At 44.3% G+C, this 15,052-nt stretch overlaps 1 protein-coding gene across 12 annotated transcripts in view; it reads right to left on the minus strand.

The window, feature by feature from the left end:
* RBMS1 (RNA binding motif single stranded interacting protein 1) overlaps nt 1–15,052 on the minus strand; it is a 224,000-nt gene that overhangs the window by 48,600 nt on the left and 160,348 nt on the right. The gene's annotated exons all lie outside the window — the stretch shown is intronic.

The raw sequence follows: 15,052 nt of genomic DNA on the forward strand, positions 1-15,052 counted from the left end.
AAAAAAAACAACAAAAAAAAAAACACCAGAATGGACAGGCTTCCCCTTTGAAGCTCTGTATTAAGTTTGATGTTTAGCTTTGAAGAACAGGTACTTTCCTCACAATCTTCAGGGGGAAAAATGCACTGTCCACTCCATACAAAAAACTATTTTTTCCCTCTTCTGGTGACATGATGTCTGTGGCTAACTACAAAGCCAACTACAACACAGATCTATTAAAGTTCTATGACCCACACAGGTTTTATGAAACACAGACAGTGAAAACGTTGTTGTACTGTTTGTTCTATTCATTCTAGGCCAGCGAACAGTGTTGTGTGGGTGCAGCCACGTGGCAGACGTGTATGTATTATACTTAACGAAATGACAAAAGATAGGGTTTCCCCCTCCTTTTGCCAAAGACTTCTATATTTATACGTATTACTAATAGCACTTCTAACTCAGTAATAACTGTTTAGTTGGCAAGAGTGAGCACGTGCGTGCGTAAGATGGGCAGTTGAGACTACGGAACAGTAAACTGGAATTAATCATTAATTATATGGTTGCGTGCATGAAAAATGTGGTTCAATTCCTTAAGGTGTCATAGAAATTGGGGAGAGGAAAAATGCAGACTATTCTGAGGCAGTGCACTGACGCTAACAATGAAACGTAACTTATATACATAGACAGATACTAGCCCCCATACCAGCTGAGTGCAGACCCCGAAGAAAAGCCCTGCAACCTACACTTGTTTTCTACAAACTCAGGGAAAAGTTTGAAAACTGGCACTTAAAAATTTTTAAAAATCAAAGTAAACATTACAGAAATGTGTAGGACATATTTGATGAATCTGGAGCCCAAACTTTCTCATGTATACATAGTAAGTGCTAAAATTCCACTTTCCTAATGGTTAATTTACACGTCTTTAGATACATTCTCTTATGCCTTTCTCATGATTGACTTTTGAGGATTAAAAAAGGGATGAGTCTCATTGCTGGGGAGGTTGCTGGGTGGCCGAGCACTTTTTTTTAGCATGTCACAAGCACACTGAGGATGAAAGAGAAGAGAAACTCAGGTCTGAAGTATGTTAGGCCATCAAAGAATACTGCATCCCATTTTACACCACTGTGAATATTATATATTCATATCTGTACATTAAAAGCAGCTGAGATATATTTGTTTGAAAGAAAGAAATGGCCGAGCCGCCTCTCTTGTCCACCTAAAGCCCCTCCCTCCTTCCACCCTGTCTAATCCCGTAGTCAAATGAGTTCTAAGTAGGCATGAAAGTAAAGATAATTTAAGGTTCAAATGATAATTATATCCAAGAGGCACAATGCAGCACAAACACCTTCAACTCCTCAAAGAAACCCTGAGCATTTATAACAACGTTACCATGGATCACTAAGTCTACAAAAAAAATAGATGTAAAGAAGCAGAAATGCTGAAAAACAAACAAGGACAAGACATAAAGATGACCCGGAGCAGCCACTCACTTCCAAGGTCACAAGCTTCACTTCCCCAGCACTCGCTCGCTCATTTGCAGTCTCCAGCTTAGAAGAAGGGGAACTTACAGTCGCTACCGTTACGATAACATGCCCGGGGTCTCAGAGAGCCAGCTTTTTGTCAGGCAAACAGTAGGACATTTGGCACTGTCCCCTTGAACACATCATGGTGGTGAAGATGTAGGGGGAGGTGAAGAGGGTAACAGCCACACCACATCCCTGCCCCACTGGGCTCTGCCCTCTCTTCTGCCTGTGACACTGGAGCCCACTCCCACACCTATGGGAACCGGTGCCGTACCTCAGGAGTGGCTCTCGGTTTCAGTGGACCCTTTTGGGGATTCCATGTCCAGTCCACTTCCTTAACTCCCTCCTTAAATTTAACCCTTGACCTTGCCTTTATTTGAACATTTATCCAGAGATGTAGCTGTAATAATTTTTATGATATCATTTCCTGACATTCCCCCCCCCCCCGCCCCCCGCCACACATTCTGCAAGAGCTTTCGGTTCTGTCTTTCCCTCTTGTTACTTAAATGCCTTAATATTTCCTTAAGATATCAATTTAGTTAAAAATTGCCTCAGCCCATCAGTTTCTAGATTCTACTCTCAAAAGCATCCCAAACACATATTCCTCTTTATCCAATAGCACTTTTGCTCCCACCAAGCTCAGGTTACCCGAGACTGTGCCAATGCAGGCATTCCTGAATGCAGACAGTGCTGAGTTTTGTCTCTGATGCTTCCAAATTTCCCTCCTTCCCTACACTGTCGTGACTCACTTAAGAAGCGCCAAAAAGTCTCCACCACCTCCCGGTGTCCTCCTAAGAGGGCTTCTGCTATGCATGTTTACCTCAGACACCACTCTGGGCATGTCCATCCTACCTGGCCATCGCCCCAGCGTACCCGTCTTGATCCCAAAGGACCTGCGCAAATCTTTTTTTCCCAGAAGCCAGCCCTAACTGTCTCACTGAAGAAATAATAAAGGGGATTACAGCAACCAAATTCCTACTTATGCTCTCAGAGCTGTGCTGCATACAATGACAATGTTTGTGTGTGACGTGTTATATCCATGTTATGTATTTTACTTATTTTCAAAATCTGCTACTATGCCCGTGTGTGTGTGTGTGTGTGTGTGTGTGTGTGTGTGTGTGTGTTTGTGTGTGTGAATGATAAAAACATACAACAAAATCAGGGTTCGAGGCTAAGCTTTGCCTAAATTTCTAAAGTTCAAAACCAGAAATCATGGTATTTAACTTTTTCAATGCAACCTATCTATGAAGCCATTGTGAGGAGCGGTTTGCCCTTCATAAGCTCAGCCATGAATGCGGTTGGGAGAAGCTAGATTGGTCTCTTCCGCTTTGGTATCGGCACTCATCTTTTTTTTTCCCTCCAAGGCACAGAGTTTTTGTTTTTCGGCATGAAACAAACACACAGTTCGAGACTGACGAAGAGGAAAGGAACAGAAGAGAGTTATCAGTTTTACTTTCCATTGTGGTTTTCATCAGCTCGTGGGCTCGGACTGGAAGACAGTGATTTCGCAGACCGTTAGAGAGGTTTCCAGTCTGCCTGTGGAGTTCCGGTCTGCTGGCTCCTGCATACATGGGGGTGATTATCTGGAGCCACCGGCGGGTGTAAAGGGGTTTCCCTTTCATTAAGCATTTCCACGATGCCCCCTCAGTAGCTACACTCAGGGCACCATTTGAAACGGTCACCGTTGCCCTGATAGCTTTACTTGCAGTAAGATTTAGTGTTGGCGGGGGTGGTGGTGGTGGGGTGTTACAGGTAATTAGAACTTAATCTAAATCTCCTGTCAATCACCGGTGTCCACAAGATTAACAGACAGGAACAAAAACTGTCGGCTTCCATTGTTCCTGTATGAAGCTTAATTTGATTTTTTTCCCAATCACTAAGGAGAAGGGATGTACACTGTACAGAGGGAACAGCGGCCCTTGACTGGCAGAATGCACACTTGAAGGTCACCGAGGAGGAACACGCCCAAGAATGGAAGGAACAGGACTGTGGGGAAGTTAATGTGTCTATGTTGATTCTTTAGGTTTTATCCAACTTCAAAGTAAGGAGGCTCAGACCACAGCCCTCGCTGCTGCCCCATTATAATGCTCTTTGCTAAGAGGAGCTAATCCACTCCAGAGGAAGTTGGTGGCAGAAAAAGGATAAAGAGTAATTAAGCGATGTGACTGCAGAATGATCAGAATTTCAAAGGGAGAGGATCGCAAGTGAAAACTCACATTCAAAAACCTACTTGCTCTTGTGGACATGGCTGAAGAACTGCTTAGAAGGAATGAAATGCAAACTCTTTAGTGTGTGATGTGCCTTTGCTCTTTTCTTTCCCACTTCCACTTACGAATAAAATCAGATATATATTAGTTTTAATTTTGAAAAAGGATCTGCCGTCCCCATAGATTTCTCCTTTCAAAATTATACCTTTCTTTTTAGTTTTGTTTGAATCATAAAAGTTACATACTACTGGAATTGGAACACTGATTATTAGGTTGACAAAATAAAATCATCCTTAGTCCTAGCTGTAACTGGTCGCTGACTTCCTTATAGGTGCTAAGTGATGTGCAAACTTGTATGTGCACACACTCATTCCCTCCCCTACTTTCTATCCTTTCTTCCCAGTTAGAGCTTGGGAGACTACACCAACCACCACCAACAGATGGCGATCATGGTTGATGTGTTATCTTAATCCTGGTCATTTGGGAAGTTTGAGGTATTGGCAGAGTTTGTGCTAGACCTGGAATATACTATGGACACTATTAAAGCTGAAAAGGCAATGCGAATATTAAAAACAGTAAGCAATATCTTCCCACAATGTTAACAGAAAAAGATAGATGACATTTGAGAAAGCCAAATCTTGTTCATGAATATAGGAGGATGGCTTATGCTTACTTTAAACTCAGGAGTGCTCCCTAAGCACACGATAATAGATGATGTGACTGTGTAAGTGATAACAGACAGCAAGACGGACAGAAAGCATGAAATGAGGATAAAATAAAACCATTGGAAGCTGATTGAGTTAATTCAGGGGGGGGAAAAAATCAAAGGCACACTTTATATTAATACAGCTCCTGTCTTGTGCCACAGACTGCTGAGTGAGTGTCTTATAATTTAATCTTCTACCTCTGAATAGGGGGTATATGATTTGTACTTGTGAAACTTAGGAGCAGAGTGCGTCTTCTCAGGGTTGCACAGCTAACAAGTATCAAAGGCCCAGGGCAGGAAGTTTGCTTTGGAGTTTAAAGGCCATGCATGCATGTTGACAATTACAGAAACTTGGGCCACCAACCGCAGATAGGTTCAAAACAATTCCACTTTGAGGTGCATGCTTTAGCGGAAGGGAAGGCCAGGCTGTCACTGCTAATGTCTCTAGGACCGATGCTGATGACATTCAGAGAGAGGTCACTTTGGTGTGTCTTGGGATCAGATGCCCAGTAAAATATGTCAGTGAGAGGAGACACAATTGGTCTTAAAAGTTTGAAAGGCATCATCTATGGATCTATGTCATGGGAACAAAACTATGGAGACTGTCAGTCAGCTCCTCTCATTATCTCAGAATTGTTAGGGGAAAAGGAAAAAAAAACCCTCATATACAAACACAAACTTATCTTTACTGACCCCCTGTGTCCACCCAGCTATATGCTGACACCCCTACCTGCCCCACACAACCACCAACCCCACTCCTACCTGACAGGCACACAGATGACATTGAGAGTGGAGTTTTCTCACCCTTACTGCTGCTTTAGTTTGTCAAGGGCCTCACAGGAAAAGGGGATTTCCTAAAATCTACTTTAGTTCGTCAAACTGTGTGGCTGGACAGAGGAAACGAAGTACAAATGACATCTGTTTAACGGGAAAGTTTGTTAATGAACAAAGCCTACGGTAAAACAGGAGAGATTTACCCATGTTCTGAATCCCCACTACCTTAAATAATTCATTTGGCAGTATTTTCTCTATTTATGCAGTAAAGTAGTAGTAGGGGTTTGAAGATGAGATATAAGATGTGAAAATTTTAAATTAGGCAATGAAGTTCAAACAGACTTTCTAAGACTTTATGTTTCACACTGGCAATTTTCATCGTTTCCAGAAAACTGGTCTAGGACATGGAACACAGACACACAGACACACACACACACAGACACACACAGACACACACAGACACACACATACACACACACACAACACACACTCTCTCTCTGTCTCTTTCTCTCTGTTTCTCTCTCTCTGTCTCTCTCTGTGTCTGTCTGTCCCTCCCTCCCTCCATCCCTCCACCCTCCTCCCTCCCTCCACCCCCCCTCCCTCCCTCCACCCCCCCTCCAGTTTCCAGGTCAGCTGTTTGAGCCAAACTCAGATAACAGCCCCATCTGCCTGTGCGGTGTGGCTGCAAGGGGTGGCATACACACAGCACAGGGAACTGTGCCTTACACAGCTGGGTATGAAGCCAGAGTTTCCAGAAGGAAAACGCTTGGCAAGAAAAGCAACTGCAGACCTGAAGGTCAGATACAACGGAAGGCCTGGTGCGGAAGGCCAGGCGATCACAGGAAAGACAAGCACAGACGAAGAGATCAAACCAAGAACGCAACTCACCGATATTCATAGCACGGCCCAGCGTGACCTTCACCACGCAGGACCCATGAAATATGTATAGGATGCCAGATCTGCTATGAAGGGGGACAAGCCTTTGAGGGATGTGAGGAATTTTCAGCACACACACAAAAAAAACCTCTTTAGTACTAAATGAAAGTACAGAATCTTGTCCGCGGAACCCTAAACAGAGAAGGCTTAAATACAGAGAGAATGTCAAAGGCAAACAAGACAGCCTTTAGGGAGCACAGGAAGCCAGGCAGGCCATGAAGAAACATGAACAGATGTTTCAGGGAAACTCATGTGAGAACAACAGAAATCATGGCTGAGAGGTCGTAGAGTGGCCTGCCTTCCAGAAAAAGAAACAGATCTTGGCTGGAGATGTTTCAACTGTAGGATTAAATGGCAAAAGCAAGATTTTTAGCAAGACTCATTAAAAAAAAAAGTTTATGCCTAGGATTAGCAAGGAAGACAGGCGTGTCTTTTAATTTACTTTGCTGTATGTTTAAAAGTTAGTAGGGATGACTGATGAGAACTGGGGGTTTCCAGAGGCCAATGGAGATTTAAGACAAATGGCTTCCCTAAAGGAGCCTTAAATGCTCAATTAAACTTGTGAGAAAAACAATCCCAGGTGTCTGCTATGGAGAGGGGCTCGCTCCTGAATTCGGGAGACAGAGGAAGGAGACCCTCAAGTTTAAGTTTGTGAGCTGGAGAGGTTAGCGCTTTTAGCCCAGGGCCTGCAGGCTGGGATACATAGCAGGACTGGGCCCATCGTCATGTGGTTTCTCTCGAGGGCAGCTAGCCCTGTCCTGCAGCAGGTGAGGTGATCGGACCATACCACAGAGGCCTGGGTACTAAGTGCCACGTCACACTATACACCTGTTTGCACCCACCAGGAAAAGAGAAAACAACCTTCAAATTAAAGCGAAATTGATTTTAGATCTAATAAAAGTACTCACTAAACTCAAAGCCTTCGTCATCAACTTTCCTACATGAAACCAGTACTGCCCATACCATATTCAGCTAGAAATATAAAGCACATGTATACTTGGATACTTAAAGTGAGCATCAAACTATCTCGCTAAAAACAGTGAAGATGTCCATTGGGTGGGGGAGCTTATATTCTGTGAAAAAAAAAATGGACAGCCTCTCTTCTAAATAGATGCACTATGGAGACTTTGATTTATTGAATGTATTTATGGTTACAGTTTAGAACCAGTTCTATCAGAACTGGTAATCAAGCTAAGGTAGTCAATGTCACAGGAGTCCACAGCACACCAATGTTCACAAGCATCACACCACCATTTCACAAGTCCCTGTACTGTGGCTCTTCAGGGCACAGCTACAGATGCTTGAACCCAAGTTAGTGTTCTCAAATACTACTGTGTTAGGGGGAATGACATGTGCTGGAGACAGAACCAAGGATGTTTTTAAAGTGTATTTCATTCAACTGATCTCAGTGTCTCATACACTGATTAGTTTACAAGTCCTAAAGCAAAGTCAATTGGACTACAGAAAGCAGTCTGTCTCTGTCCTTTTTCTCTCTGCCTTCCTCCCTTCCTCTCACTCTCCCTCTGCATTTTGAGGCAAGGTTTCTCTGTGTGTAGTCCTGGCTGTCCTGGAATTCACTCTGTAGACAAGGCTGGCCTCTAACTCAGAGATCTGCCTGCCTCTGCCTTCCAAGCCCTGGAATTAAAGGTGTGCACCACCATCTTTTATCTCTGGATTGATGACAACATCATGATTATTTTTAAAGCTGTTTTCCTCTTCCACAACAATCTATGCTGTTCTTCTTCTGTTTCCCTAATAACCTCACCTTTTGTAGTAATGTGCCGTCAGGAAAACTTGGTTACAGCAGACAGAAGGCAGAGAGTTACAACACGGAGATGTGGCTTCAGGTTCCAATACAGCCAATGACCAGCTCTGTGGCATCTTATTGTCCTCATCTATAAGACGGGTCAGTAATACCTTCCTCACAGAAGACAATACAGACTGGTCCATAGTGGCTTCTTCCTCCACCCCACCTCCAAAGGATACCAAAGACAGCAACATGGACTATTTTGCCAAAATATTAACATTGACCTCTCTACTTTAAAATGTTGAGTAGACCCAATACTTTTGTTCCTTTTTGGCATTGTTTTCTCTGCGTATCCCATATAAACATTCAATGTGTATTGGTTGAATACATCAAACATAAATAGGCAGTATAGTTTTTGCCCAATGAAAGTGTTTGGTGAAAGAGAGAGAGAGTTGTATATGAGAGAGAGAGAGAGAGAGAGAGAGAGAGAGAGAGAGAGAAAGAGAGAGAGAGTGAGTGTGTTGTGAGAGAGATGGGGGGGAGTGGATGGCAGAGATAGAAAAGAAACACTGTATGTTGTCTTGGAAGGCAGCTATGGGTGGAATTGTATCCTAATTTAGCTTATAAAAACATAGGAAGGAAAGCAATTTAGAAGTTTCGCATGAAATAAAAAATTAGTGGCAAAAAGAAAATTACCCAGTTGGGCCATGGGAGAAATTCAGGCGATTACTTTTCAAATAGCTCTAAATACGTTGCACTTAAAAAAATAAACAAATAAAGCACAACAGAAAATCTTCAGACAGACACAGAAACACACAGACAGCCCCCAGTTAGAGTCTGTAGAAACTGGATGGTACAACCCGATCACTGAAAGCCACAATGACTACTTCATTCAAAGCAGGGCAGACTGACGGAGGGCTGAAGCAAGCATGCTTCCTGAAACAGTTCAAACAGAATGCCAAATGACCCCAACATTTCTCTCCATTCTACCACAAGCCAAAAGTATAGGAGTCAAACTGGAAACTTTCTTGCACTTACACAAAAGTTGGCTGTGATACAGAATATGGCATCAGTATGTGGATCACGAAGCACACTCCGCCCTTTTGTAGGACAGTAACTCTTCCACTCCCCCACAGTCTCAGGAAGCCAGGCTGAGAAGAAACTGGCGAGGGAAACAGTATTGATCTTCCTTGTTTTACTTCTGACGAATCTGGATGTACGGTCTAAACGCCTCACAGTGAAGGGCACACTTGGTCCAAGAAAGCAACGCAACGCCAGCCAGCAGCCTGACATCTTTAAATTTACTTAGCCCAAAAGGTCGCCCGTGACAATAGTTGCAGCCCCAAGAGCAAAGCTGAAGGGGAGGGATAAATAAGGCTCCAAATTGATCACCCACAGGTCTGTCCCTGAACCACACTGTCCTCAGACACTGCAGACAAAGATGAGCAAGCATTCCAAAAGCACAGTGGAAGAGACGCCAGGGCTCAGAACCTTTACGCCGCAAGAAAGGCAGAGAGAAATGATCTTTGTCTGAAAGAATGTAGCCGAAGCGAAGCAAATGCTCTAAAATTACTTTCCTGTCAGTTCCACTCAATTGCCACGTCCTAAACGAAGGTGCTACGCTTCACTCCAACTGGAACTCAGACTCACTTCATTTTCTGGAAGGTGTTCTGCTTGTACTCTGCAAGGGGGGGGGGGCGGGGGCTGTGGGTAGTGATGGCACGCTAGATGCTTACGTACTATATGACCCAGCCAGGAAGACTTTCCCCAAGCTCAGTTTTGCAAAATCATGAGTCACAGAACAGGTAATCATGCATTGCAAAATGCTAGCTTCTTTCAAACAACAACAACAACAACAACAACAACAACAACAACAACAACAACTCTCCAAGATGCTAGGAATTAATAGCTAGGGAAGGGAAAGCTGACTGGAAGCCAAGTTCTGGAGCAGCCATGGAAGAGGAAAACTAGAGACTTGGGAAAAGATCAAGCACTAGTGTGCGAGGCTTCTTCCTCCAAACGGGACACTCCCCTCCTAGAAGGAGGAGGTGCCTCCATAGATTCAGGAAGCTGGGAATACTTAAGAGGGCTCACAAGGGCACTCCACGAAGCTGCACAGGCCGGAAGAATTGCAGCAAGTGCAGAGACACCATAGTGGAGCGGCCTGCTAACGGTTCAGGAGCCCCAGGAGCAGCTTCCCACGTCACATCACGCACACTGGGGTGGGGCTTTTAGATGTCGCTTTTGGAAGTGACCTTGATAAACCCAATGGTTCCCTGCTGTGTCGTCCGTGTCCTCTTTTGGCTAAGGACACACCTGTAAAGCTCGAACACCCAGGCATGTCCTTAATAGCCAGCCACAAGCATTGAACGCCAGCTCTGTTTGGGACGTGGTGAGAAAGGGAGGGCTACTTGGTTTATTTGCACCGAAGGAAAAGAAGCTATTTGTTTGTAAGACACTGGACGTGACCAGGAAAGGTGAAATTTGGTTTGGGTAAGTGGGTAACTAACCAGACTAGTGTTCCGTTAGCATGGAGCAAAGCGTGTAGGGACATCTCATGAGGCCCAGTCGTTAGCCAGCACATTAAGAAACAAAACCCCCAAATCTACAACCTACATCAAGCTACTGGCAACACACTATCAGATAGATCATGGTCCCAGAGCGAGATGGCACGGTGTAGACAAGCTGTCTGAATACTCTGAAATGACTTTAACAAACTAGGACTGACACTTGGCCAACAATGATTCAGTTACATTTAACAGGGAAAAATAATTCATCCTTAAGTTCTGAAGTGGCAAAAATCAACTGACAAAGGCTTGCTTCATGCACATAAAAAAACTCTGGGTTTCCTGTTAGGGATATAACTAAGATTTAGGCTACATGGATCCTAATTATAAATTATGTTCTTGGTCCTCCTGCTCAGTGTTCATCCACACAGTTATTGGTTGAGTGATGTCGCCACCAAAAGCTACGCCAATGCCCTCTGTCTTCTGCATGCCATCTCTTGAGACAGGGTCCTCTTTACAGATGTAATCAAGGTAAGACAACAGCCTCTCCACAATGGGAGCTCTAGTCCAGTATGACTGGCACCCTTCTAGGAGGAAAACTGTAGCATAAAAAAGCAGGAGTGTCCAAGTGATGCTGCAGACAGGGCGCGATGATGCTCTGGCCGGCAGAGCTAAGAACTGCTGCCACACCCAGGAAAAGATAAGGGAGGCTCCTCCCGGACATGGTCCCCCGACATATCAAATGTGGACTTTTGTCTTCCAGAGCTGCAGATAATGGACATGAGTTGTTTAAGCTCCCTAGCTTGTGGCACTTGGTTATGGCAGCCGAACAGCAAAATATAGCTTTAGCTTAACTGTGTATTTCTTTATAGGCCTTTGAACCTGCTCGGCTCAATCTTCATTTTCTGCTCTGTTAAAACAATACCTCACGTAGTAAATGCACTGTCACTCTGCAGGACTCAGTTTAACAGCACTTCCTACAGCAAGCCTGTCCTGACCTTTGCAGGCTAAGCTAAGCATTGCCTCTGCAATGTGCCCATAAAAGCAGCATGCTCAACTCCATAGTGCCCCCTGTATGGCTCTGTCCTAACCAGGCTGGCACCCTTCGACTGTTTACCTCCTCTTTGAACACATGGCCTCAGCACGGTGCCCTAAAAGTAATGAACATTCACCATTCAGGAGAAATGGTACCCACAGCCAGTTTCTACTGAGTGTTTCCTGTCTGAAGATAATTACTCTCAATGGTTTGCATGTAGTCTGAGAGAGCAGACTATAGGCCAGCCATTTCCCATGTGAAACAGTGGGGGACCCTGCTGCATTTTCAGGGTGAGCTAGGTGACTGCCTGGCTAAGAGGGATGGGGTACACAGGATCGTTCATTACAAACTGACCTAAGGAGGGTTACGTAGTCACTGCAGGGCACCAGTGGTCATCACCAAAAAAAGTGCAATGAAATCTCCCCCAAACTAAATATATTCTGTGATTATAACCTTTCCTCCTTGAAAGTTCACACAGGCCTCAGGTTGTTCTTTTTTCAACATTATACAAAACTTTAACTGTACCTGAAAAACTACCAAACAAAACAAAACAAATTTTAAAGAAAGTCTGGAAATATTCTGTGTTGGAGATCAGGAGCTGAGTCTGTCTGCTCTTAGCATGACCTAGTCTGATCAACAGGATTAAAGTAAAAAAACAGGGGTTACTTACAGAGATGAGCCAGTGAAAAGGGCAGGCCCAAAATAGCCTTTAAAAACTACACCTGACAGGATTTATTCTGTGTAAATCTCACTTTTAAATCAAAACAAACAAACAAACAAAAAGGGCTCAATAAAATTCTGTAAAGTTGTTTACAAAATGATCAGACCATAAACAAAAGAATTCCCATGGAAGAACGCAGAAGGCAGAAGGCAGAAGAAAGTCTGTCATCTTCCTTGTCTCTGCAGGCCAGGCTGGGGTGGGCGCTTATGGGCAATGGTGTCTCCTAGCACTTCCTGGCACCACCCTGCTGAAGCAGCAAAACAGCAGCTCCTCAGCTTCCTGTTTCCTTTGCTGCTTTGTTTACACTTCATGCTTAACCGGGTGAAGGAGAGCCCAGTAAGACAGCTCAGTGGCTAAAGGTGCAGCCTCACGAATTTCGGTTTCATCCCTGGAACCACCGAAAGGTGACAGAAAAGAGCTGTCCCAACAATGCTGTCCTTCTGACATGGGTCATGGCATGAGTGTGCTAGTGTAAACACACACATACACACACACTTATGTATGTACACACGCATACATGCAATAATAATAACTAGAATTGAAGACAATTTAAATGAAAGTAAAATGTGTCCTGAATATGAGGGAAGTATTTCACGGATCCTGGAAGGTCCCTTAGGCTTTTCAAGGACTACTTTTCAAAAGAAAGCTGAAATATTAGTGTTATAATACCGGAAAGCATGACATCAATCAACAGAGCTGAGAGTGTCACCACAGAACAGCTATATACACATGCACCGTATGTACACACACATACACAGTCCTTTTCAAAGAGTGTAAAAATACCTGTCCTTTAAAGTTTGAGCGTACCATCTCTGGAGGGGAGTGGTTACAGTACAACTCAGATGGCGGTGAATGTATTGTTTGTTGACCCAATCCAAGGTGCTGCTGGGTAATGATGTAATTGGGAGGCAACTATGGTAGATGGACTTTCTTTTTGAAAGGTGTGTGTGTGTGTGTGTGTGTGTGTGTGTGTGTGTGTGTGTGTGTGTGTAATGTGCAGTGGAGGATGGAGGACAACCTCAGATACCTACCTCCTGTGAGACAAGGCCTCACCGGCCTTGAACTCACTAATTAGGCTAGCCTGGCAGACCAGTGAGCTCCAGGGCTCCTCCTGTCTTTGCCTCCCCAGTGTGGGATTACAAGAGTGTACCACTACAGCCTTACATCTTCACATGTGTGCTGAGGACCAACTTCAGGTCCTTAACCTTGCAAGCAAGCACTTTATCAACTGAACTGCTTCCCTAGCATCCCCTGAGCCATCTCCCAGCCCCAAGGTAGGCTTTCTACTCATTTGAATAATACAGATTATACATAATTGACATTCTGATCCTGATCCTACAACTCCCTCTCCTTTAAGGAATATGGTATCTGTCGTGGAACTGGGGTAGAATACAAGATACAATCCTAGACAAAATCCAAGTACCTTCCTAGCTGTTCAATGATTAGCAGCTCAGCTTGTCAGAATACTGCTTTCTTTACCTGACTGAGCCCACCAGGCCCGCCTGAGACCTTCTAACAGGACGGTGCCAGTTCCAAGCCACATCCAAAATGAAGGTGATAACTGCCCCTTTACCATCCAGGCCTACACCAGGCTCATTTATCATGCCGAGTCCTGTGTGTTTCCTCTCAAAAACACTTGTTCAAAAAGAAGGCAGAGAACGGCCTTAAGATCTAGACCTGACTCCCAACCCTGGATTTCATCAAGGAGGCAGCGGGACAGACTTGAAAGAAAGGCATGGGTACGCACTTTTGGGTTCATTCAATGACAGATCAAACTTCCTTTTCTAGTGACTGGGCATAAAACACAAGGGACCCTCAACCACAGAGGAAGCAGAAACAACTGTGGCAGGAAGTCAGAAGGTAGTAAGTGACAACACAGGCTTTTCTGAAACCAGCAAGCACTTCGGAGATGAAGCTACCAGACTTTCCTGCCTGAACACTAGGATAGAGACAACAAATGCAGGGTGATCTGATTCAAAGACATCAAACCTAGAAGCAGGTCTTGTGTCTTGTGTCCCAAGATGTCCAAACCTGTACATCCGTTTGACAGTAGCTGGTTTGAGAACTCAATTCTAGAGATATTTTTTTGTTTTTGTATGAGGACCTACTGCGTTACTACCCATAGAGCATTCATCTGCAGTCCCCGGAGAGTTCGTGTTCTCTGATATGCCATTCTAAAAGGAGAGTTTGTATTATGTACCTCAGGGCCAACACACAACCTAGAGTAAACTGATGGGCAATGAGGCGTTATGTATTTGTACTGAGTCTATGACGAATATTAGACATTCAGATTAAGAGTGAGGAAGAAGCTCTGCCAAGTGTTTGTGATGACCTTTGAGACAGCTGCCACAGCTGACCCTCGAGGGTTCCCACATGGAATCTTGGCTGTACCTCTGGCAGCCAGCAAAGCAGGTACAGTACGAATCCTGTGCTCCGGAGGAAACTGAGCAACGCCCCAGGAAGCATACCAGCACACCGCATCTTTCCACTTTCCTGCACTGGAAACGAGCCAGGCCGAGCAATCACACCGTTCCCTAAGTCCTCCGTGGAAAGAATGGGTTTGTGTCAGGCTCCTTCTGGGGTTTCCTTAGAGGCCAATCTTGAGTGACAGTGCGTGTTAAGGAAACGGTTAGCTAAAACAGAACAGACCATTACGAGGACCAAGACGGGACCTGTGCCACAAAAAGCACCAGCCAAAGAAAGCCTGCAACACAACCCTCTCCTTGAGTGAGAATGAAAGCTAACATCCAATCCTTTAGTCACACCGTTCCAGGGTATGGAAGTTTGAATTTATAGAAAAACAAGAAGAGACTTGACGAAATGATGGGGGAGGGGAACCACCTCAATAACAGTCTTTGAGCAAAATGTAGATAGCTATATGATTAAATATATACCTAAGATTTATATTGAAACGGA

Source organism: Acomys minous, assembly GCF_964271855.1.
Source record: "Acomys minous genome assembly, chromosome: 10".
Classification (NCBI taxonomy): Eukaryota; Metazoa; Chordata; class Mammalia; order Rodentia; family Muridae; genus Acomys; species Acomys minous.